We start from the raw sequence: 26,846 nt of genomic DNA on the forward strand, positions 1-26,846 counted from the left end.
AACAACATCTAAAGGTAACGCACTGTATTATAGCTGCAATGACATAAAGCATGAGGTTGATTGCGGATTTCAGTTGGTCAGACGTTAAAATAACTGGTCTCCAGTTTCATCCCAGTAAATGAACATCAGCTTTACTTGTGCTCATGCTCCCACCGAAGAAAAGGACGAGCAGACCAGAGATATATTTCAGGAGCGCTTAGAAGAAGCATATGACTGTTGCCATGCCCATGACATTTAAATTATTCTAGGCGATTTTAGTGCCAAAATTGGAAAGGAGAATATCTTTGGCCCAACAGTCGGGAAATTCAGTCTTCACAGTGACAATGGTATGGTAGTTAGTAGTACCAGATTTATGCATCTCGACATTAATAAGGGCACCTGGTTGTCACCAGATCAAAAACAAGAAATCAAATTGATGATGTTGTGATATATGGAAGACATTAATCGAGCGTGCGTGTTGGATGTACGATCGTTCCGAGGAGCAAACATGGACGTACTCGATTAAACGTAGCAAGTAAAGTACTAACAGACACTGAAAACACAGCAGATAGTCACAGACTATTTCACTCATCTGGCCTTATTGCTTAATCAAACCACTTCCCGTCCTGATAACGAACGTCAGCTGCCACGAAAAACCACAGCAGTTTTGGCTCAACTACGCTCGGGATATTGCATTCGCTTAAATTCTTATAGGACAAAGGTTGATCCAACCGTGCAAAACATCTGTCCAGCATGCGGCATGGACCCGCACGATACACTTCACCTATTCAACTGCCCCGCCAAACCTACTCATCTAACTCCAGTGGATCTGGGGCTACTTCCCATCGAAACAGCCACTTTCCTGGAACTGTCGATAGACCCAACAATAACGACAACAGTGGATGGGAGAGGTATCTGCAGAAAAGGGAAGAGGAGAAATGTATTTTCCACAGGAAAAAGAGGGAAACCGAAAAGAGGGAGTGTGAAAAATTTAGATGTGTAGGGGCAGAATGAAGTCCGCAAATTCTACAAAAGATTGAAACATTAAACTGATGGCTTTGGCACAGGCACATCCTCCTGTAGAAACCAACAAGGTAATTTGGTAACTGATACAGGTATTGTGCTCGGATATGGAAAGAGGATTTTTCCAAACTGTTGGTATCCAGATCCAATCCCAAATGACACAATTTACACCAATAGAAACCAGATCCGCCGTGAATCGAACTACCACGTTATGGCGTGATGAAGTTTTTGCAAGAGACCCTATAAGCCATCAGGAATTAGCGTTATATCTTTGTTCACTGTTGCTTCAGCTTATTTTTGAGATGACATGTCTTCAGTCAAATCGAATGAGGATTATTTTCGTGTACCCTGATAAGTACTTTTGCAAACATTCATCAACCTAGGTCAACGGTAAAACTGAACAGGGGCCTAAGGAACATCCCATGTTAAATTTGAAGGCTATTCATCAAAAATTGAGCGAATTATAGCAAAATCGGGACAAGATACAAATGAGGCTGTATCCAAATCTGAACCGATTTTTACGAACGTTCAGGGCCTAAGAAAATAACACATATTAATTTGAAGGCTATTCGATTAAAATCTATTCGATTAAAAATCCGAACCGATTTTTGTGAAAATCGGTGTAGCTACTCAGGGGCCTAAGAAAATAGCACATATTAAATTTGAAAGCTATTCGATCAAAATTGAACAAGTTGTAGCAAAATCGGGAAAATATATATATTGGGGCTATATAAAATCTGAACTAAGGTAATTCTTGATAACGGTTCTTTGCCCATGTGCAGTTGATGTCAACTTTTTGTACTAAAATTTTATATTTATAGCCCACCCATCAAATCCCGATCCAAAACATTTAATATTATCAACAAACTTTTCAGAAAATGTTATTTTAAATGTCGTCTAATTTTCATATGGTTATCGCTTTAGATTACCTGGCAAATATTTTTCATATTTAAAGAGGTATAACTTCATTATGGATGCACATATCGACAAAATTCTTTCAGAGTCGTAGTATCGGATATGTTTACTTTAAGAAAAAACATAAACATATGTAAAAGTTAACATCACATTTTTTGATTTTTGTCTACGCGGCAACACTGTGCGCCATAACGTGGTAGTTCGACTCACAGCGGATCTGTCCTTCGGGGTTCTTAATATACTCACCAATTGCTTTCATCCAAAAGGAATTATCTCTGGCCCAAAATTTGTGTTCACAGTGTAATTTTGAGGTAGTTAAAGACTTCGTCTACCTTGGCACCGCCAAAAACACAACAAACAACATCAGTTGTTAAATAAGACGATGACCAGTATTGGCCAACAGATGGTACTTACGTAAACATTTTAAAAACAAATCTACATCTCGTCAAACAAACACAATATTTTATAAAACACTGATATTTCTTTCCCCTGCTAATGTATGGTTCCGAAGTCTGGGTACTTACCCAAACAGATAAGGCAGTGATTTGTGTATTTGAGAGAAAATGCTACGGAGGGTGAATTTCGACGTCTTATGAACCATAAGCTATATCGGCTATACAATGACATCAGTATAGTTAAACGTCTTGACATACAACGATTGCGTTGACTATGCCAAGTCATAGGAATGGACGATTATGAGCCCGCTAAAATGGCGTATAAATAGAATGTCAAGGCTACGATGGAACGGACATCTTTTCATAGTTGGGCTTATAGGACAAATGTTCTATAGAGGGCAAACTAAGTTAGTAAGTATAAGCACAGTACCGTATGGGGAGTTTAGTCCTGATAACAAAACGCTTTTTAAGTTCGAATCGGCCAACAAAGTACCCGCACCGAAATCGATTTCTTAAGATCTTTTTATAATTTTTTTCTTTATAAAATGGTATTTTGATGATTGTTGCCTCAATATCCAACCGAAAGGGCTGAAATTTGGTACTTGGTCTTCGTTGGTGGTGTTAAACTTTCCATCAAAAGGTTGTGGCCTAAATATACCAGAGAAATGGTTGAAATATTGTGCTCAGATTTTGTTGTGGGTATAAAACTTTCCACTTGAAATTTGTCGGTATAGGCCTCTACGTCTTCATATAGCCCCCATAGAACAGCACCCTCCGATTTTCGGTGTTTTGAAAGTTTTAGCCACATTATTCAACCGGAAGAACGTAAATTTAGTATTAATCGCCGCTAAAGGTACAATATATTTATACAGGTTCAAGACATCGCTTGCAAAAATTCAGACAGTATAAGTTCACGTTTTTATATAGCCCCCTTATAAGCGTAGCCAACATTTAAAGTTTTTTTTTGACGATTTTAGTCACATTTTTCTGCGGAATTTGTCGTTAATTGAATTTCTGAGTTCCCAGAACAGAGAAAACTTATTCGCAAACAAACTGTCCTAATATATCCAGGTTTAAGTTTAGCCGGTATTGCCCAATTTTGTGTATTTCTCGGAGTTTTTGTCAAATTTTCGAACCGAGATTGCTGTAATTTAATATTGGGTGTTGCCAGGAGTTTAAAAACTCAATTCGGAAAATTGTAAATACTGATCGATGTTTTGCAAATAATTTATAACCTTAGTATACATTAGTCGGTAAACCCAGGGTACAATCATTACAAGGTAGGCCATAGCAAACAGCTGATTACAATTGTTTATATTGGTCCCCTTATTCTTTCAATACACGTACACACAATTTGACAAAACGTTTTAAACATGTCTAATGTCATCGGTTCTGACGGTATTGATCCAAAATTCATTCGCATTCTACTGCCGCGACTTTTACCCTACCTCACATTTCTCTTCAACAGCATTTTGACCTCGAGCACTTTTCCAACACATTGGAAACACGCAAAAATCCTTCCTGTTCCAAAATCAAACTCTGAGTACCGTCCCATTGCAATTCTACTTTATTTATCGAAAATCTTCGAGAAACTAATTCACATTCAAATGTCAGAATACCTTCACCGGAACTCGATGTTATCTGCAGTGCAGTCGGGATTCCGAGCAGATCATAGCTGCATAAGCGCGTTATTGGAAGTATCTGAATCACTGAGGACTGATATTGACGAGAAAAAGGCATGCTTTCTCGTCCTTTTAGACCATTCAAAAGCGTTTGATACAGTCGATCACGATCAGCTTTATCTAAAGCTCCGGCGATTTTTCAATTTCTCCAACACATCGACAAATCTTATTAAGTCTTACTTGTCCAACCGCTCACAATCAGTGTACGCCCAAACCTCCATATCCAAACCTTTGCCTGTATGTAGGGGTGTCCCACAAGGATCAATTGGACCTCTACTTTTTAGTATTTATGCAAATGATCTACCCAAACAGCTGATTCACAGTAATGTGCATTTGTACGCCGATGACGTGCAAATCTTCTTAAGCACCAACTTAAACGATTTAGATAGATCCATTCATAAATTAAACGTTGATCTCGACAGAGTTTGTAAGTGGGCTAGTGCAAACGGTCTTCTTTTGAACCCTACTAAATCCAAATGTCTCATTATACAGAAGAAAATAACACTTCAATCCGAAAACATAAATATATTTGTGAACAAGCAAAAAATTGAAATAGTATCGCATGCAAAAAATCTTGGGGTAACTTTTAATTCCACACTTAATTGGTCAAACCATATTAATCAGGTTGTTGGCCAAACCTATTCAAAATTACGCTCTTTATGGCTAACGCACTCTTTCACCCCCTTTAACATGCGACGTTTATTGGCTAAAACATTTCTAGTACCTGGTCTTATATATGGCTGTGAACTTTTTAGCAATTGTGATTCCGATAGTAGGCAAAAACTCAATATATGCTTTAATAGTATTACTCGTTATGTTTTTGGACGGAGCAGAACCCAGCACATTTCCGAATACTCGCGCCTTCTTTATGGAATTAGTTTTAACTCTTTTCTACATACTAAAGCTATTTTGTATTTGCATAATATTATTTACAAGCGGAAACCACCATATCTGTTTAATAGACTACAATTTTCAAGATCTAAACGTGGAAAGAGGATAAATACTCTCAAACGCCGAAGCAAAGTATCGGATTGGCATTTTTTTATCGGAACCGTACGTCTCTGGAACACACTACCTTATGACCTACAAACTGTCAGCAATGTGTATATTTTTAAGAAAAAACTTTATATGTATTTTGTGAAACAGGAATCTTTAAAATAAAAATATATATGTATGTAGTTTTGCTATTCTTTCCATCCACAATTGATAAGATAATTATTTTAAAACTTTGCAATTGTAACCATTTAATTATTTTAAAGTTAAACTTTTATATTAAATTAAGATGTTTTTCAAAATAGTCAGGCTTAATCCCATAGTCGTTGTTTTAATATTTTATTAAAACAACTTTAATTTATTAGTGGGAAAAAATTGGCGATGTTTACCAAGGGGTAAGGCAGGGAATACTATAGTTTCAGATCTCGCCACAGATCTTCATCAGTTCCCTTATTTCTTGTTTTTCAACAAGAAACTTTTTATACCCAAGTGTCAATTGCTAGCTCAAATAGATACGTGCGCAAAGAAACACTCTGATCGAGAATTTCTTTGGCACTACCTAAACTCTAGCAACTTCACTTGCAAACAAATCCAAATTTTTCCCACTGCTATGCGTTCGTCGATTCTCGACGAAAAAGCACATAACTAGTTTGTTGGTATTGCATACTACAGCAATAAACAACATTTTGACGGTGCCCGGTCTCACAATTAGGAGGGTTGGCGTTTTTTGTTTGGGATGACGACTTCCATTTTGTTTTTCAAAATAGTAAGGCTTAATCCCAACAACGACTATGGGATTAAGCCTGACTATTTTGAAAAACAAAATAGAAGTCGTCATCCCAAACAAAAAAACGCCAACCCTCCTAATTGTGAGACCGGGCACCGTCAAAATGTTGTTTATTGCTGTAGTATGCAATACCAACAAACTAGTTATGTGCTTTTTCGTCGAGAATCGACGAACGCATAGCAGTGGGAAAAATTTGGATTTGTTTGCAAGTGAAGTTGCTAGAGTTTAGGTAGTGCCAAAGAAATTCTCGATCAGAGTGTTTCTTTGCGCACGTATCTATTTGAGCTAGCAATTGACACTTGGGTATAAAAAGTTTCTTGTTGAAAAACAAGAAATAAGGGAACTGATGAAGATCTGTGGCGAGATCTGAAACTATAGTATTCCCTGCCTTACCCCTTGGTAAACATCGCCAATTTTTTCCCACTAATAAATTAAAGTTGTTTTAATAAAATATTAAAACAACGACTATGGGATTAAGCCTGACTATTTTGAAAAACAAAATAGAAGTCGTCATCCCAAACAAAAAACGCCAACCCTCCTTAAATTAAGATGGATATGTTTCGTAATTGTAGTCCTGCACTTTAAATTATAAGATGTTAATCTTGTTGTGCAGGAATTCATAAATAAATAAATAAATAAATAAATAAATAAATAAATAAATAAATAAATAAAACATGTTAAAATTTCGTTGGAATGAAATTTGTTATTACAACATTTATTGAAATGAAACAAACTTTTGAAAATATACAGAAAGAAGCTGACTCTGTGAATAAAACTTGGCGTTCCATTCATTTTTCGCGTTTTTAGTTAATGACCCAAAAACAACAGTACAACTTGTTGAATATTTATTTATAGTAATTCTGACCATTTTTTCGAACCTGTCCATCCTTCTAGGTTATTGTACCATGGGTAAACCGATATATACTTTGTTACTACTCACTACTTAAATTTTTAATACCTTAGGCTTACATACTTCTCAATGTTATTTGGATTAGAACCTGTGCCTGGCATCTTAATTCACCTAGCCCATCCTTCTGTTATTACCCACTAATAACAGCACATTTATTCGTTGATTAGCCTTCCCAAAAACAAGAATTTTTCTAAACAACTTTACCTATGTAGATCTGTGGTTGTTTCGCAGTAATTAATTTTTCGTTCAAATCTTTATGCTATCTCTATGATTTTCACAATCCAATCGTACAATGCGTTTTAAATCCATAAATAGTTACATTTCAAACACCCACCCACTCAAAGGGCGAACTACAGGAAACTATGCCAACAATTGTAGTCCGTAGATTAAAATGTAAAAATTAATTAAGCTCAATAATATCTAATCCTTTCAAATTAAAAGTACGCAGAAATCCTTATTACACCTCAGGGGTAATTTCTGGTGTAAGAATTTATTCAAATGTCAAAAGGTTTAAGGCGAAACTCACTACTTATTTACTCTAATAAGACCTTTGTAATCCACACAGTACAAAATACATTTACAAGGAACATAAATCAAATCATATATTAAGCATTTAACGACATCAGTAAACGTAAGGGATACCCTCTTTCCTCCCTTTGGTAACCTCATTTTATGTTTACATATTATCCAAATTGTAATCAACTAACTGAAATCTTAAATAATAATAACTAAGTACTGACCTAGGTAAATTTATGTGTATGCGTGTGTCGGCGTGTTCGTGTGTTTGTTCTAATTCACTATTGTTCAAAGGATAACTACTTAAAAGGATAACTTACATCAATGTAATCAAGTAATTGCAATTGATAAGCCAATATTGTTACCATATTCTCTCATTCCATTGTGAACACTTTCATTTGCGTTTAGGTATTAACATTCAGATGAAAATGGGCTTTCATATCTCCTGCCCATCATGAGATAACATAGAAAATTGACCAAGCGACCCATGTATACAGGACAAAGTGCATTTGCCATTACACACACACACACGCCCGCACTCACGCGGGAGGAATGCATGTAACAGCAATGCAATTTCAACATCACTCTTCGTTTGGCTTAAAGGACTAACATCAAGTGATGCTGATACAACCGTCCTACACTCAGTAGTTTCTTCAATTACAGTTAATTCAAATACAATTTAATTAATTAGGAACTCGTCATTGTCATTGACGACGACGACGGACAACAACGATGATTCTTGTATGGCTATTTTGCACAAAATCCCATGGAGTCATCACTGTAGATAAAATCTTCTTCAACTGCTGTTGGATTATGTAGATCTCTTTGAGTGCGATTCAATAGGGCGTAGTGCGTTTTGTGATACCATATTACAACAGTCAGGGTGAAATGTTGGAAAGTGATTGGATAATGGTAAAATGTTGAACAACAAGTAAAAAAGTATCAGTCAGAGATATATCCTCAGCCTATGTGAATTGAAACACTTTTTTCCAAAAAAAACGTATGTATTTAGGGGGTTTTCAAAATTTTGGCAGTATGAACCAACAAAAATATGGATTTGGATTGAAGCACAAAAGTTCTGCGTAGGAGGTACCTAACGGAATGGATCGATATAGTCCATTTTGGAAGGCGTTATTCCACATTATTGTCATTTCTGTTGGTCACCATATAATTCAGAGCTTTTGGACTATTATATCAGGAAACATGTGATTGTCTACAAAAAACATAATATTGCTGTAAACAGGGCCACTAGGAGTATCTTCTGCAAAAATGTCTAAAGGATCCTCGAATCGATCCTTAACCGCACTTAAAGAAAAATGTCGAACATTTGTGTAGATGGTACCCCAAGGAATGTACTGTAGGGCCCACTTTTGAACATAAACTAAGTTTGGACAAATTATTTCGAGATCCAAAGTTTGAACCAAATCGGTTGCTCCGTTTATGAGATATCGCGAATATTTTCGAACTTTTGTGGGGCTACCGGAAGGAGTGGACCTATAAGCACCAGCTTTGAATTTCATTTAATATCAGAAGAAATACTACGATATGCAAAGTGTGGACCAACGCAGTATTCGGGTCGAGAGTTGTCGTGGACACCAGCCAGGGGGTTTTTAAAGCTTTCGGGTAATTTTCTCAAGAAGTATGGACTTGCCACTCAAAAACCGTGTACCATCGTAAAAGCAAAGCCCCACAAGCACAACATATTGTAAAAAATATCAAAACGATTCGATAGGAGGTCCTAAACTGCACTTTTAAGAAATTTTGTGTGGGAGGTACCCCAAGGTGTTAACATATATAGTCCATATTCTAACCGGATCTATGTCTATTAGAAATATTACAATGTGCCAAATCGGTTACTGCCTTCGAGAGTTATCATGCGCACCATTTTATCGAAAAGTTTTGAACTTTTGTGGGTGAGGTACCCAAAGGATTGGACCGATATCTTAGAACTTGTTTAAATTTTACGCAAAATATTACGACTTCCAAATTTTGGACTGAATCGGTGTATTCGTTCGTCCGCCCCATCCACTATACATGGTGCCATAGCGGGTTTTTACAGCTTTCGGGGCCTTTTTCTCAGGAAGTATGGGCTTGCCCTTGGAAAAACTTGTATCGTCGTAATGGGGCCGGCGTATATAAGTTGTTACAAGAAAAATCAAAACGATTCGAAAGCAGGCCTTAAACCGCACTATTCCGACATTTTGTGTGGGAGGTACCCGAAGAAGTGGACCAATATAGTGTATATTGGAACATGATATATGTCTGGGCAAAGTATGGATCAAATCGGTAAGTCCCATCGAGAGTGTAAGTCACATCGTGTTCAAAATGTTTGCTCCAAATTATAAACTTTTGTGGGGGAGGTACTTGAGGGAATGGACCGATATGGCCCATCTTCGAACTTAAATTAAGTTTGGACAAAATATTACGAAAGTCGAATTTTAGACCGAATCGGTTTAACCGTTCCAGAGTTATCGTGCGCACCACCCAGCCAGACAGAGGGACAGACGGACATGGCTAAATCGATTCCAAATTGTCTGAAACGAATTTCGTCACTCTTGGTCAGAAGGTGTCAGATAAAGCTGGGTTTTTGGAAATTCGAACTAAAGCCCTAAAAGGTACTAAATATGGTACCATTTGTATTTGGCGAACCGGTAGAGTTAGAATATAGAATAAACATACCGAATGGTTTTCAAAAATTTGAACTACAAGTGCACGAAATGTACTACATTTGGTAGCATTTGGTATCATCTGAATGGATAAAGCTAAAAGCTTGAAATTTGGAATGAGAATCAAGGTTGAGAAGTTAGGTTGATACAAGGAGAAGGTTTTGAAAATGTGTACTCATTTGTACGAAAAGTACTGAATGGTACTAAATTTGGATTTGGGCTAGCGGATAGAGTTGGAATCCTGAAATTTGGAATTAGGATCACTGTAGGAACGTAGGATTGAGATATGGAGGTAGTTTTGGAAATTTGTACTTAGGTGTATGAAAAAGTACTAAATTGTACTGAATTTGGTACAATAGGGATTTGGGTGAACGGATAGAGTTGGAATCTCGAAATTTAGAACTGAGATTACTGGTGGAGTGTAGGATTGAGGTAGTTTTGGAAATTCGTACTTGTGGGTACGAAAAGTACTAAATGGTACAAAATTTGGTACCCAAATGGGTAAACTGATAGAGCCGGGATTTTGAATTCGTAATTGAGATTACTGTTGAAGTGTAGGATTGAGGTAGTTTTGGAAATTCGTACTTATGTGTACGAACAGTACTAAATGGTACTAAATTTAGTACAATTTAGATTTGGGTGAAAGGATAGAGCTTGATTCCCCAAACATGGACTGAGGGTCACTGATGAAGAGTTAAAAAGATGTACCAAAGTGTTTTTGGAAACTATGAATGCGCGAAAAGTACTAAATGGTACTAAATTAAGTAAAGGTTAGGTAGTACATATTTGTTTAAAACTTAGTTTTATATTAGTTTCATGTATCACCTCAAAAAGTGAACGAAACAAATTTCATTAAAAAATAACACAAGTTCATTGTTATATAATGTAAATAAATATTTCATTCCTTCGATGACTTATGGTAAAATATAACGGAGAATATTTTTGTCTTTGACGTCATCCATCTAGGATGATATTTTGTTGGACAACTTGGCATAAACATAGATAAAGTACAACATTAACCCTAAAGCATGTTTTTGATTTTACAGATTTTGGACTTGCAGTTAAGATTTAGGGTTCTGATGTATTCTAGAGCCTATAGTGAAACTTTATGGTGAATATTTTTCTAGAATATTCGATCCGAATCGTTCACATTTTAAAGGGGATTTAAAACGTTTTTGAAAAAGGGACCAAAAATACCCCTTCGATAATTCGTTTGAGGGTTAAATGTTGTATCTAAGAGATTTCTCTCATTGTTGACATATTGCCAATTACACTCTATGCCTAAAATGCAAGGATCTCAAGGAATCCTAACTCCAATATTTCCAAAAATTAACATATGTGGAGAATTTCCCCATGCATTTTGGGTGCATTCCGGCGTAAATTTTCAAAATGCCGATACACGTATCTTCTATTTTTCGGTCCTCTTTAATAATCTGTCCAATTTTACCTGTAATTACTTTTTGTGTTGTACAGTGTTATTAACAAAATCGAGTTTTCTATCTAATATGTGGTGCTTATGTATATGTAATACGTCCTTTATGTTTTGCGATAAAAAAGGGCTTATGTTTCTACTGATTATACAAGCATTTGTAAAGCAGCTATTTTAAATCCATTTGATCAGGTCGATAATGCAAAAGTGACGGATCTGTGTAAACAATTATTCGGGTACATGATTATTTGAATGTACGATAATATTATGGCAAAGATCTGATCCCTCACCGCTTCAATTGCACTCATGAAAATTCGATGAAACAGATCGGATATTTCACGACTTCATTTGAACTCATGCAAAAGAACTAAAGAATCACGATTTCACATGGAACCACTCCCATTTAATTTTGCTGGGTACTTATTATTACGATTAAAAAAAAAAATCCCATGTGAGTATGATTGTTATAAATAAGAATGGTTTCAATAACAATCATACGCATTGAGATTCCAATATTAGAAATGAAAACAAGCAAAAAAAAAAAACGTAAAACGGTCGAACTTTTTATACAATCCAAAATATTCTGAACTAAAATAAAATAATTTGTTTTTTCCTGTCCCTAATTGTAGGTGGAGATAAATGTGTACAATCGGTCGGGACCTTTAAATGGGGCTTATATCAAAATGTGGACCTACAGTGCTGCTCAAAACATTTGCAACACATATGCCTATATTACATTCAATCTATTTTTAGGGACATTTTAAGTTTTGAAATACACTTGTTTTTGTTATTTGATTCTTTATTTACTGATTATTCAGTTATGAACACTTATGTTACAAACATGTGTGAAATACCGGAGGAACACATGGTTTAGACTGCTAAAAACATTTTTAACTCCGTGTTACAAATATTTATTAGTTAATTTTTGAAGAGTTTTTGTATTGATTAGCATCAGATTTGTTTTAATCAGAAGAAGGGGGTAAAAAGTTTTAATAAGGAGTACATTTTATCCCACCTACGTTTACTTTTGACAGACAAGTATGCCGAAAACAAGACGTGTCTAATTTTTTAAGAAAAACTTAAATTATGACCAGAAATTTTTTTAAAATTGTGGATCCAACGATGTCCAAAAATAAACATGGGAACAGCACAATATCAAAACCAGAGCTGCATACTGCGTAAAAGAACTAAAATCGCCATAAGATGGGAAGGAGGTGTAAGGACAACAACATCTCCTGCAGGGGAGGATAAAATAATTATACGAATTATTAAGTAGATCTCCAAGAGGACATCAACTGATGTTAAAATAAGACTTGGCGCAGATAAATCTATACATACCAAGGATACCGGTATACCAAAATAGGTAATTTTGGGAAAACAGTAAATTCCTGGAAAAGTGTAATTTTCAATTTAATAATGTAAAAATGTGTGGTATTCTTTTTGGGGTAGTAAAACCGTGTACTTCCCGTCGATTTAAATCAATATTTGACTTGAAAAAATGTACTTGATCACCAGGTCGAGAGGTAATAGAATTTGTCCCCTTATACTAAAAAGTTGACCCAAAATGTAGAATGTGTTTAATATTGCCCTGGAAGTATTTTTATGGACAGAAATAGTACTGGATGCATAAGGTCGAGATATTTGTCAGATCCAAGAACTAACCGGGCAGATAACATATCAAAATCGCAACATGTACACACCAAAAGTGTCGTACAACAGGGTGCTTTGGCATAAAACCGCCTCTAAACGTACATATATGTAACCACGTAAGACTAGTAATTGTTTTGCAAATACGTTATATGTTCTTATCGGACCCGATCAGCTTAAGTAATATAAATTCAGCACTTAGAGCACAGGATTCCAAAGGGTATATTATTTTATTTAGTTAACTGGTTTCCTTTACGATATCTCCAGGTAATAAATAAAATATATAACTCACAATATATTATCAAAACAAAAAAAAAATTCTTCTGATTTTGAATCAAATTTTCTCAGTTCTAAATGTTTTGAGCAGAACAAAAAGTGAGTTCGAGGTTTGTTTTGTATGGTCGTATGTCAAACTGTCTGAGTACGCTTAGCCAAATAACTCCTGGCGACACTGCGTGTTGCATAGGCCAGAAAGTTTTCTAGTGACCCTCTTACCGTTATATGGGGTTAACAAGAAAGGCATATATTGTCTGCTACGCACGAAAAGGTCGTAAGTCTATTTTAGAAATGTTTCAGGAGGAAGAAAAACATTATACAGCGTTCTGTATTAAAGATTTTATTATGGTGGTAAAAACAGTATTATTAGCTTACTTTTTCTACTTCAATACCTGTATTTTGTTTGATTCAATTCAATCATGTTTGGGAGTTAATTGGATATCTTTGGACTTACAACATTTTCCTCTCATAGTTTTGAATTTTTGTTGGGATTTACGACCTTTTCCTTCAATTTACGGATTTTTTAAAATAAAATATTTATACTTTACTCAACAATGTGGGAAGGCTATTATAAGTTTTTTTGCCCAATATTCATGTAACATCGCGAAATATTCGTCGCAGACCCCCCTTGCAATTTTTTATATATCGATGTGATAACGCGAACTATGTATATCCGTCTGTCCATTAACAATTGTAATAACAACTCCAGGCCCCAATTATAGGCCAAATGTCATGAAATTTTGTGCGGAGGTCAACTTCTGACCAGAAGAGGCCCTGTTATTTGTTGGTGATGACCGTAAAATGTAAACATTTTTTGATTTTACTTTGCAGCGGCTATGGAAGTGGCAATGATGGTTTGATTGGAGCTAAATTTTAAGTAAGGTTTTGGTTTTGCGAAAAAGAAGAATCTTGGATCGTATCGACCGAAACTTTTGTGTGGAAATTGGTGAAATTTTTAGTATTATGACTATATCTTTATTCCTTTATTCCATCCCCATAAGTTATATTTAGAAGAGGAAGTCTTGACCTTTCCGTTGTTGCCAAATATATTGATAACAGCGTTCCATGGTCAGATAACAGAGTTTCAGCCAAATATGTACCGTGATCCACAGTTTTAATTGTGTAAGTTCAAGATCGACAACATTTCCCATGACGGAAGACGAAATAATAGTAGAATATGATCGGATAGTACTTGGGTGGTGAAAATAATCACATGAATATTTTAATTTATGCAGGACATATTTCGGTAAAGTTGCTTCATTGATGCAAATTAAAGAAGCGGTTAAACAACGATATTGGCAAATATATATGTATGTGGGTTAGAACTGCAATGCAGTTATTCCATTATTATTTTTTTGAGGTAAACTCTTCCCCTGATCTGAAAAGTTATTTAAAACCGTACAGATCTGTCACTTTTGCATCATCGACCAGATAGAATATTTTTAAAGAATGTATGATTCAAATACATCAAAATGTATGATCATATAGCTCGGGATTATGACGGACTGCTTTGCAAATGCCTATGTAATAAGCAGAAACATCAACATTTTTATTTTGCAACAAGTAAAAACGTATCAGTCGGGTTGGCCGACAGAGATATACCCTCAGCCAACAATTTTTTCCCAAAAAACGTATGTATTTTGAGGGTTTTAAAAATTTTGGGCATATGAAACGACAAAAATGTTGATTAGGATTAAAGAGCAAAAGTTTTGCGGAGGAAATACTTAAAGGAATGGATCGACATTGACCATTATGGAAGTGGATCTCCAGCCTCTACATATGGTGCCATATGGGGTTTTTACAACCTTCTGGCTGTTTGCTCAAGTAGTGTGGATTTGCCACTGAAAAAACTTTTACCATCGTAATTGAGGCAGCGAATGCAAGTGCCACCGTGGTGCAATGGAATGCACACCCGCCTTGCACACTAAAGGTCGTGGGTTCGATTCCCCGGCCAGGCAACATCAAAAATTTCAACGGTGGCAAAATACCCCTCAGTAATGTTGGCGACATTTCCTGAGTATTTATACCCTACACCACTGTGTGGGGAGGGTATTATAAGTTGGTTTTGGCCAAAAAGTTTGTAACGCATCGAAATAATGGTCGTAGACCCATACTTATATATATCAAAATGAATGTCTCGACGAGCTGAGTCGATCTGGCTATGTGTGTCCGTCCGTCAGTCCGTCCGTCTGTCCATCTAAACCTTGTAATCACGCTACAGGTCGCAATTTTGATCGGATCGTCACGAAATTTTTGGTGTTGATGGGGGTCCCGGAGGGGAAGAAGCCTATTGATTTTGGTGATGGTCGGATTATATTTAGGGGTCGGAATGGGCAAAAAACTTATGTGGATAAAAAGACAACGTTTTTTTCCAAAGCGAATATCTCAGCTTCTATACGGGGTATACCAAAAGCAAGACCTGACAATGAAAGTATAAAATATCACCTTTCTAACGATGTAAAGTAGGATCTCGTGGGTGATCAAACAACGAAGATATCACAATAGTCGCAAATAAAACCCAAATTTTCATGTTTGCGATTTTAGTTATAATGACGAATATCACAGCTTTGGCTGGGGACTTTCCAAAAGCAAAGCCTTACTATGAAAGTAGAAGATCCTATCTTTACAATGATGCAAACTAGGTCGGCGTAGGTAACCAAATAACGGAGATATCGCAATATTCGATAATACATCCCATTTTTCCATTTTTTTGGAAATCATGCTACTGGTCGCAATTTTGATCGGATCGTCACGAAATTTCGAGGGTTAATGTGGGTCTCACAGAGGAAGAAGCCTATTGATTTTGATGATGGTCGGATAATATTTTGGTGTCGGAATGAGCAAAAACTTATTTGGAGGAAAAGTCAACATTTTATTCCAAAGCAAATATCTCAGCGTCTATAAGGGGTCTACAAAAAGCAAAACCTGGCAATGAAAGTATAAAATATCGCCTTTACAACAATGTAACGTAGGTTGTCGTAGGTAGTCTAACAACGAAGATATCGCAATAGTCGCTATAAAACCCTACTTCTCATTTTTGCGATTTTAATAATAATGACGGATATCACACCTTTGGTTGGGGACCTTCTAAAAGCAAAGCCTGAAAGTAGAAAATTCCATCTTTGAAATTATGCAAAGTAGGTTGGCGTAGGTAGTCAAATAATAGAGATACCGCAATAGTCGTTAATGCATCCCTTTTTTCCACTTTTTCTGCAATCACACTACAGGTCGGAATTTTGATCGGATCATCACGAAATTTTCTCACAGAGATAGCAGCCTATTGATGTTGGTGATGTCGACAGTATTCAAATATAAAATTAAATATTAATTATTTTGGTTCAGTTCGCCTTAAGTCATTTGGTATAAAAGCCAGATAGGTGAAAACTTTCGTATCTCCATAAAATAAATGTTTTCAAGTGAAAAGATTATTTACAGAGGTAGTGGTGTAGGGTATCACATAGTCGGCCCCGTACCGACTATAGCCTTTTCTCACTTGTTCAGCCATGTAAAACTTCTCTACAAGTGGTGTCTTAGGTCCCTTATCATTGATCTAATATGAATTGAGCTAATCATTGGTATGAGAGAAGTCTCCTTTGTCCGGTATGGGATGTTTGCGGAACAATTATATATGCAAGTTGCTTCAACAAAAAATCAAAGTGATTCGATGGCAGGTCTTAAAGTGAACTTATCCGCAATTTTGTGTGGGAGGTACCGGATGGAGTGGACAAATATAGTCCATATTTAAACCTGATCTATATCTGGTAGATATATTAGGATGTGTGAAGTATGGACCAATTCGGCCACTCCCTTGAAGAGTTACGGTACGAGCAATTTTTCCGAACATTTTTGAACTTTTGTGGGGGAGGTACCTGAAGGAGTGGACCGATATGTGTTATCTTCGAACTTAAACAATGTTTGGACAAAATATTACTAAGGCCAAATTTTGGACCCAATCGGCAGATCCGTTCGAGATTTACCTTGCGCTCCAACCACCTCACACCGTGTCTTGCCCCTGATGAAACTTGTATCGTCGTATGGCGGGCAGTGAATACAAGTTGCTAAAACCAAAATCAAAGCGATTCGAGAGCAGGCCCGAAACTGAACTTATCGGAAATTTTGTGTGGGAGGTACCCGAAGGAGTGGACCGATTGAGTCTATATTGGAACCTCATCAAAGTCTGGTAGATATTTCACGAGTTGCAAATTATGGACCGAATCGGTTACTTCCATCAAGAGTTATCGTACGTACAAACTTTCCGAACATTTTCGAACTTTTGTGGGGGAGGTACCGGAAGGAGTGGACCGATATAACCCATCGTCGAACTTAAACTAAGTTTGGACAAAATATTACGAAAGCCTGGACTGAATCGGTTGATCCGTTCAAGAGTTATCGTGCGCCAAAGCCAACCAGACTGACAGACAGACGGACGGACATTGCTCAATCGACTCCAAATTGTCTGAAACACATTTAGTTCAAATATACTTGGAGTCTAAAACCATTATTTCGATGAGGCACATTTTGCCCGTATGAAAGTGTATATACCCTCGTTAGCATAACTGGTGAGGGTATAAAAAGGACGTATTACATATAAGCACCACATATAATTTTAACTAAAATGTACGGAAAAAAACAAGTAAAAAAGTATCAGTCGGCTTTGCCGACGGACATATACCCTCAGCCTGTGTGAATTGAAACGTCCATCTATTGACAATATCGAGTCTACGGATTACGGATTTTGTAGCCCTTTTATAAAATTTGCCGACAAAAATATATATTTGGTTTGAAGATCAAAAGTGTTGCGTATGATGTACTTTAAGGGATGGACCGACATAATCCATTTAGGAAGTAGATCTTATTTTGGGATTCTTTACTTTTGATAGATTTTGTGCCCACCAGTAATTTCAGTTGGTCAAGTATAACTTAGAGGTTTTGGGCCACGATATCAGGAAGCATGAACTTGTACCGTCGTAATGAGGGCAGCGAATACAAGTTATTACAACAAAGATAAAAGCGATTCAAAAGCAGGCCTTAAACTGCATTTTTCCGAAATTCTGTGTGGGAGGTACCTGAAGGAGTTGACATATATAGTCCATATTCAAGCCTGATCTATGTCTCGTAGAAATATTACGTTGTGCAAAGTATGGACCAAATCCGTTACTGCCTTCAGGAGTTATCGTTCGCACAATTTTTCCAAACATTTTCGAACTTTTGTGGGAGAGGTACCAAAAAGAATGGACCGACATGGCTTATTTTCGAACTTAAACTAAGTTCATTCAAAATATTACAATGATCAAATGTTAGACCGAATCGTGCTCTCCAACCACTAGACATTGTGCCATAGGGGATATATACAACTTTCTGGCTATTTTTTCAGGACGTATGGACTTACCCCAAATAAACTTTGTACCATCGTAGTTGAGCCAGCGAATACAATTTGCTACAACAAAAATCCCAAACTGACCTTTTCCGAAATTTTGTGTGGGAGGTGCCCCAAGGAGTAGACCGATAGAGTCCATATTGGTGCCTGTCTGGTAGAAATTTCACGATGTGCAAAGTATGGACCAAATTGAATACTCCATTCAAGAGTTATGGTCCGCACAAATTTTCCGAACATTTTCGAACTTTTGTGGAGGAGGTACCTGAAGGACTGGACCGATATGGCCCATCTTCGAACTTAAACTAAGTTTGGACAAAATATTACGAATGCCAAATTCTGAACTAATTCGGCTCACCCGTTTGAGAGTTATCGTGCGCACCAGCCAGCCAGACAGACAGACGGACATTGCTAAATCGACTCCAAATTGTGTGTCCAAACATAATTGTGGTCTAAAACCATTATTTCAATGAGGCACATTTTGCCCGTGTGAAAGTGTACATACCCTCTTTAGCATAAATGCTGAGGGTATAAAAAAAACTAAAATTTGGATTTTTAAGTTTATGCCATTATTTGTGAGATTTTTAATAAATTTAATTATTAATCGAAATGTATGACCTAAGGAGATTATATTCGAAAATTGTTATCTAGCAAAGTCCTACACACATCAACCGCTATACGAAAATCGTTTCGTTAACTGGTTAGCTTAACATCATCAGGCATATCAGATGTTATTGCTAGAAAATGTCATTTGGAACCCCTATGTATACGTACAATATTGCAAATTTGTGTTTGCGAATTTTAAATTGAAACTTTTTTATTTATTTTTATTTAAATTTATAAATTATACAACATATTACAATCGATATGTTTTTTCCATCGTAGATTGTAGAATGTCTTTCTATCGAAAGGATTTTTTACAAGTTTTGCAATATGTGTGGTATTTGAACTCATACATCATCATCAATGAAAAGTCAGGAGTCCACCATTCATAATCAGTGCGCTTATAAAGCAAAATAGCAACCTTTTCGTGCGTAGCAGACGATATGGCTTGTTTCTTGGTGTAGTACACAGTAGAGAAGGCTGATACACTAATTGAATACACTAATTGATGATTGGTATCAGATTACAAGTAATAGAGTTTTGGCCAACTCGGATGCTCAGTAATTCGTAGGTAAAATCAAGAAGCTTGGACTCCCCCTCAAAAATCTGTACCGTTGCTGCAAAAATTTAAAACCATTTGAGACATGTCCTTTAACTGCACATGTGTGAACATTTTTGAAATTGGATGTTGGCAGTACCCGAAGGCGTTGAACGATATTGTCCACATTCTAGCCTGATCAATGTCTGAGAGAAATATTACGAGATATAAATTTTGGGCCCAATCGGTTGATCCATTTCAGAGTGCGCTTCATTTCGTCGAAAAACGATGAACTTTTGATTCGTTCGAGAGTTATCGGGCGCTGCACAGTGTTGCCGCGTGGACAAAAATCAAAAAATTTGATGTTAACATTGCATATGTTTATCTTTTTTCTTACAGTAAACACATCCGATACAACGAATCTGAAAGAATTTTGTCGATATATGCATCCATAATGAAGTTATAGCTCTTTAAATATGAAAAATATTTCCCAGGTAATCTAAAGCGATAATCATATGAAAATTAGACGACATTTAAAATAACATTTTCTGAAAAGTTTGTTGATATCATTAAAAGTTTTGGATGGGGATTTGATGGAAGTTGATACCAACTGAATTATAGCAAAATCGGGAAAATATATAGTATATGGGGGCTATATCGAAATCTGAACCGATTTTTACTACAATCGGTGAATCTATTCAGGAGAAAATATCACATATAAAATTTGAAGGCTATTCGATTAAAATTGACCGAGTTATAGCAAAATCGGGGAAAGATATATATGGGGGCTATATCCAAATCTGAACCGATATGGACCAAAGTTGAAATTTTTCATTCCTATGCCCTTATAAGTACTTGTGCAAAAAATGATCAACCTAGGTCAACTCCTTCTATGTTTGTCCACTTTTGTATGGAAGCGGCAACACTGTGCGCTGCAATAAGATAGAGAGACGGGCGGACAGAGCTAAATCGACTCTAAATTATCTGCAACGGATTTCGTAGAAACATACTTGGGGACAAAAACAATGTTTCGTGTAGGGTACGTTAGTCGAAAGTCTTAGGGTATAGTTAGAAGTTCGATTCTATTTTAAATATATTCATAGTTCTGCCAAAGACGTATAGCAATAAAGACCCGAACAAATGCATTTTCCAAAAACATATGCTAATAGTTCCACATTTTGGTTGCAGATGGCTACACAACTCACTGGAATTGATAACAGCAATGCCAATAGTTTTTGATTCCCATTTCTCGCGACAGAAAACATTAACGTCGTGTTTTGTGGCTGAAATTTATTTCTTCACTATTTCTTATTTTTTATTTAATAAAAAAAACAAAAGTCAACGCCGTGAAATATGAGTTTTAATGTTTTTCTTGTCAATATTCCAATGAGTAACAGTTTTCGTTTAACAGAATGTTGCTATGATATCGTAGCAACAGAGGTTAACTCCCTCTACAGTTAATTTTTCACAATTGACTTTTCCTATCTTATAATATTGACATCTTTGGTTCTGCTTGTGGAACAAACGTGCTGTACATGGTCAACAAGGAAATTAGTTATTTCCATCAACCAACGTGCGCAAGTCGGATAATTAAGCATTTTTGTTTTGGAATCAGAATATCAATTCCTATAAGCTCATATTAAATGACAATATTTGCTAATGTTTAATGATTTTATGAATTCTCATTTTAAACTATCACTTTTCATCTCCACAGTAAGATAAGTCCTTTGTATACAGCCAACCATATGCATGTGCAGTGTTTAAAAGATGCAAGAAAGATATATATGTTCAAGTATATATATGTATGTATGTCTAATATATATATATATATACATCTGGCACGAATGTGTCGTGCATTACGTCCCTGTGCTTCTTTACGACCATCTTCATTAACATACTCACCTGTGTTCTTAGACATAATTCGGTTATGCAAATCGGCCCAACAGAATTTGGTTGTAGCTACTACCGCAGCAGCGTTGGCAAATGGAAGATTTTAATAAATCCATGAAAATGTGTGTGTGTTTATACTCTTGACTCAACTCATGCTCAAGTGTCATTGGTTGGTCAACTGAAAATCCTCTCCATCCATTGATATCATAAACTAAGCAGTTGGTTAAATACAGACAAATTTCAACAAATTGCGACAATAAGACGAAGCTTAAACATTTATGTTCAGATTAGAATGTGATTGTGTGTGTGTGCGTATTAGTGATACTTTAAGGTGACTTGAGGAGTAAGAAATAACATTTATGCCCATTGTGATAGCTTAAGATTTCGGCAGTCATGGCTTTCTTACCATTATAATTGTAATTTAATAATAAGTATAATTATCTAATAAATAAAACCATTTATGTTATTTCAGATAATGCAAAGAAGAAATACGGAGATTTCTCCTAAAAAGGTAAGTTCATATAATATTAATTAAATTGTTTTGTATCATTTAGGTTTTGTCAATTTAGATAATGAGATTAGATTAGGAATCTTTAAAAATATCGGTTACATGAAGTTATGTAAATTTTTCATACAATACAATGTGTCCAGCAAAGCAAAGTCTTACTATTAAATAAATAATATCCGATATTGAAGTGCACAACCCACTAACAAAATACTATACTATTAATAGTAATTAATAACATTGTGTAATAAAATGTCTGTATATGAACGTAGGACACACCAAACCAGAATTAAATAATGATTTCCTACCTCTTATAATCCGATCTGACGATTGATGTTTGAACCCATTCCATCGATCCAATAGAAATGAATTTTGTGTTTTTATTTATAAATTTTTTTCTGAATATATAAGATTAATTATTTACAATAGGCTTGATGTTGTCGGAGACTCGAAATTACAATCAACCTTGTTAAAACTCTCGTCGTAATGATAATGTCATTGCAAAGGTTTGGTTAAAATGACATGCTTTGGATCCAAAAATGAATAGCATCTTTTGGGGTCCACGCTCATATAAAATTAATCGATGAAGACGCTAAAAAGATGACATGCTAGATCACTTGCACCCATGATTAAATGACATCTTTGGCATCGAACATTTTGCTGGGTATAGACCAATGCCGTTCTTTGGTATTCTTGAAGTTACGAAGTTTTTCGGCAATTCACACACACATGACCCGAAGGCAACGAAAGGGCACACAAAAGAGAGCCAATGTTTTGATTTGTTTTTGTTTTGCAGCATGCGTGTATACAACCTTACTAACACACTCTCAAAAGTTGCCAATATTCAGAATTTTTTGTGCCCTCTTCTTGGTCGGCAGTGGAATAGACTATAGAGGGTATATGGGGAATTTTTCCAAATTTTTCATATTCAGTTTCCAAAAAATTTTAAATGTTTCTTTTTGCGCTACATCAACAATTTTTGGAACATATGTTAACAAAAAAATCCCCAGTGCGAATCCCCTCGCGACTCTACTATTTTAATGGGCAAAATTATCACTGAAAATAGATTGTATACTCGTAATATATGTAAAATGCTACTCAATTTTCGCGGAATTCATAAAAAATTGAAAATAATTTAAACGTAACCCAATTTTTTTGAATATAGGGCCATTTAGCGTCATAAATTAGATAAACAACTGTTTAAAATCAAAACTTCACGTCGAATCTAAGGGGACCTAAATTATAAAGATTGGTGTGGTGTCATGGTTTGGATGTTACAGAAAAACCTAAGCTCATATTTGGGACAAAACAAGTATATTTTTTATACCCTCAGCATTTATGCTAACGAGGGTATATACCCGTCCATGCGGGCAAAATGTGCCTCATCGAAATAATAGTTTTAGACCACAAGTTTGTTTGGACGAAATCCGTTTTTGACAATTTCAAGTCGATTTTGCAATGTCCGTCCGTCTGTCTGTCGGCTTTTCTGGCTGGTGTACACGATAACTCTCGAACGGATGAGCCGATTTGGTCCAAAATTTGGCTTTGGTAATATTTTGTCCAAAATTAGTTTAAGTTCGAAGATGGGCCATATTGGTCCACTTCTTCAGGTATCACCCCCCCCCCCCAAAAGTTCGAAAATTTGTGCGCACGATAACTCTTGAAGGGAGTTCGGGTACCTCCCACACAAAATTTCGGAAAACTTCAGTTTAGCACCTGCTCTCGGATCGTTTTGATATTTCTTATAGCAAATGCTATTCGCTGCCCACATTACGAAAGTACAAGTTTTTTCAGGGGCAAGTCCATACTTCCTGAGAAAATAGCCAGCAAGTTGTAAAAATCCCCTAGGGCACAATGTGTAGTGGTTGGGGCGCACGATATTTCACGAACGGCCTGCCGATTCGGTATAAAATTTGGCCGTCGCACAGTGCGAAATTTGGGAAGTTTAGTGAAACTTTAAGGGATTTTCAAAGAAATGAAATGAATTAAACTTTTATTGAATTCGTTAGCTAAGTACTCCACTGCAAATGGTCTATAATCAGTTTGCGATTTACTCCACGAAACGACTAAAAAATTTACTTAAAGTTGCACTTTTGCTTAATTTTTTTTTTTGTAAGATATGTATTTTTCATTCATTCAAAAAATGGATTGGCGCAGACAAATGGTAAGTCAGTATGCCATGATTTATTTTTCTTAATATTTTACAAAATAACTATGATATTTTACACTTTAAAAAAATTAAAAAAAACCCTTATTGTTTTCGTGCAATTTTAGTCGGAAAGAAGTGATTTTTTGAAGTTTTCAAAATTGTAATTTTTTATTTTCCGTGGTCATTTCAAAAGTGAATTACGTACATTCACGTGTGAAGATATATATAATCTGAAGGATTGGATTCTCCTCTGTTCGCAAAGCTATAAAACTGATTTTCTAAAAAGACTTCGGGAATTTCATTCAGTTGCATTTTCCAAAAGTGGAAGGTAAACGCGACAATGAACGCCATTGTTGACTGTGTTTTGAAGAAATGCACTCACTAATTCTAACAGTGATAATTTCTGTAAAATTAAGAAACCTCTAGCAATTTTTCATAGTTTTGACCTCTAAATGTTGGTGATTTACATATAGTGCAACATTTTTAGATGCTGCGGTACAAATACCAAAATACGTTAAAAATTGTAATGCAGTGCAGACCTGAACTTGATCTGAAAGACATTATTAACAAAATTAATTGTACAGACCCGCTGAATGGTCCAATAAACATTATAGATACAAATGAAAACAAAAAATATTGACATTTTACTCCTTAATAGATGTGTAAGGTGGTGGGGCTTCACCCAGAAGTGGACCTATGTTGACAGCTTTTGTGTGAGGAGGTTTTTTATTCGCTAACATCTTAAAATTTGCATTTGCATCAAAATCGGCTGAAATTTTTGTCTTTAACCTTTAAAATACCCAATATGAGAGAACCCGGCATGTGGGGCTATTCCAAAACGCGAACCTATATTGAAAATATTTTGTACATAAATTTTCTATCCGCTGAATACCAATTTGCATCAAAATCGATTGAAAAAGAATGTAAAACGTAAAAACGGCAGCCACCGTTACATGACCGCTACAGGAAACCGCGGGTCTATGTGGCCCAATTTGAGTCCCACACTGTCCACTAATATAAGAAACATTTGTGCAAAATTTTAGGAATCTACACCTTTTCCTTTAAAAGTTATTAGTAAAGTTCCGCTAAAGTGCTCATATTTTGCACTGTGCGTCGTAATATTTTGTCTGAACTTAGTTTAAGTCCAAAGATGAGCTATATCGGTCCATTCCTTTAGGTACCTCTCCCACAAAAGTTCGACCATATTAGGAAAATTTTTGGCCACGATATCTCCTGAAGACAGTAACTGATTTGGTACAGACTTGAATATGGACAATATATATCAACTCCTTCGGGTACCTCTCACACAAAATTTTGGAAAAATTCACTTTAAAGCCTGTTTTCCAATCGCTTTTAACTTTGTTGTAAGAACTTGTGTTCGCTGCCCCCATTACGGCGATTCAGGTTTTTCATGGGCAAGTCCATACTTCCTGAGAAAATAGCCCGATAGCTGTAAAAATCCCTATGGCACTATGCGTACGATAACTCTCGAACGGATCAGCCGATTCGGTCCCAAATTTTCCCTTCGCAATATTTGGTCCAAACTAAGTTTAAGTTTGAAGATTGGTACTACCGGTGAGCACCTTCCGGTACCCCCCCACGCGCTATATCTACTGAACGGAGCAACCGTCCAAACCTTGGATCTCCTAATATTTTGTCTAAATTTAGTTTTACTTCAGAAATCGGTCTTCTCCTTAGGGTACCTCACCCACAAAAGTTCAAAATTTTTGTTTAAGCGCAGTTTAGGATCTGTTCGAAGAACCTTTGGAAAAGAATACCGATGCTATTCTTTTTGGTCCTGTTTAAGCGATTTTATGTTTTACTTTTGCAAGCCCATGCTCCCTGACATCGTGGCTTAAAACCTCTAAGTTATACGGTGACCAACTGAAATGACTGGTGGGCACAAAATCTATAAAAAGGAATGAATCCCAAACTAAGATCCATTTCCAAAATGAACTTTGTCGGTCCATTCCTTCAAGTAGGCCTCCGCAACGCGTTTGAGCTTCAAACCAAATATATTTTTGTCGGCAAATTTCAAAAAGGGCTACAAAATCCGTAATCCGTAGATTTGATATCGTCAATAGATGTACGTTTTAATTCACACAGGCCGAGGGTATATCTCTGTCGGCAAAGCCGACTGATACTTTTTTATTTCTTTTATTTTTACCTTATTAAGGCGAAGATCATTCTATAGTGATATTTGAACTAGGAGAAAATATCAAATAACACTTACCACATTTATTGATAGACGCAGAACTAATTTTAAAAAGTTATACATTAGTAAGATCATCCTTATTAAGGGGTCGATCATCGATAACAATTATCGTTGAGTGGCGTTGCCAGTTGTCAAAATTGATCCACGTATGGCAACTCTCAACTGAAGTTGCGAATATCAGTTGACGAAGCGGCTGTTTTTCAGCAACCACCAATTTTCAGTTGCAGTGAACATTTTCGAAGAAACAAGAAGTAAAATAGAAGGAAAAAATAAACATTTTGTTAACAATAATTGATTCTTTGCATCATTAATTAATTTTGTGTATCAATATGGTGAAAATAACGACAAAGCAGC

General features: G+C 36.0%; 1 protein-coding gene across 1 annotated transcript in view; it reads left to right on the forward strand.

The window, feature by feature from the left end:
- The window catches only part of Obp83cd (Odorant-binding protein 83cd), a 540,642-nt gene that overhangs the window by 282,402 nt on the left and 231,394 nt on the right, over positions 1 to 26,846 (forward strand). The window contains exon 5 of the mRNA XM_073960309.1: positions 22,096 to 22,134. The gene's annotated coding sequence lies outside the window, so the exon portion shown is untranslated. The remainder of the gene's footprint in view (positions 1 to 22,095; positions 22,135 to 26,846) is intronic.

This window comes from Musca autumnalis, unplaced genomic scaffold (assembly GCF_047663935.1).
Source record: "Musca autumnalis isolate F117 unplaced genomic scaffold, ASM4766393v1 scaffold_1, whole genome shotgun sequence".
Classification (NCBI taxonomy): domain Eukaryota; kingdom Metazoa; phylum Arthropoda; class Insecta; order Diptera; family Muscidae; genus Musca; species Musca autumnalis.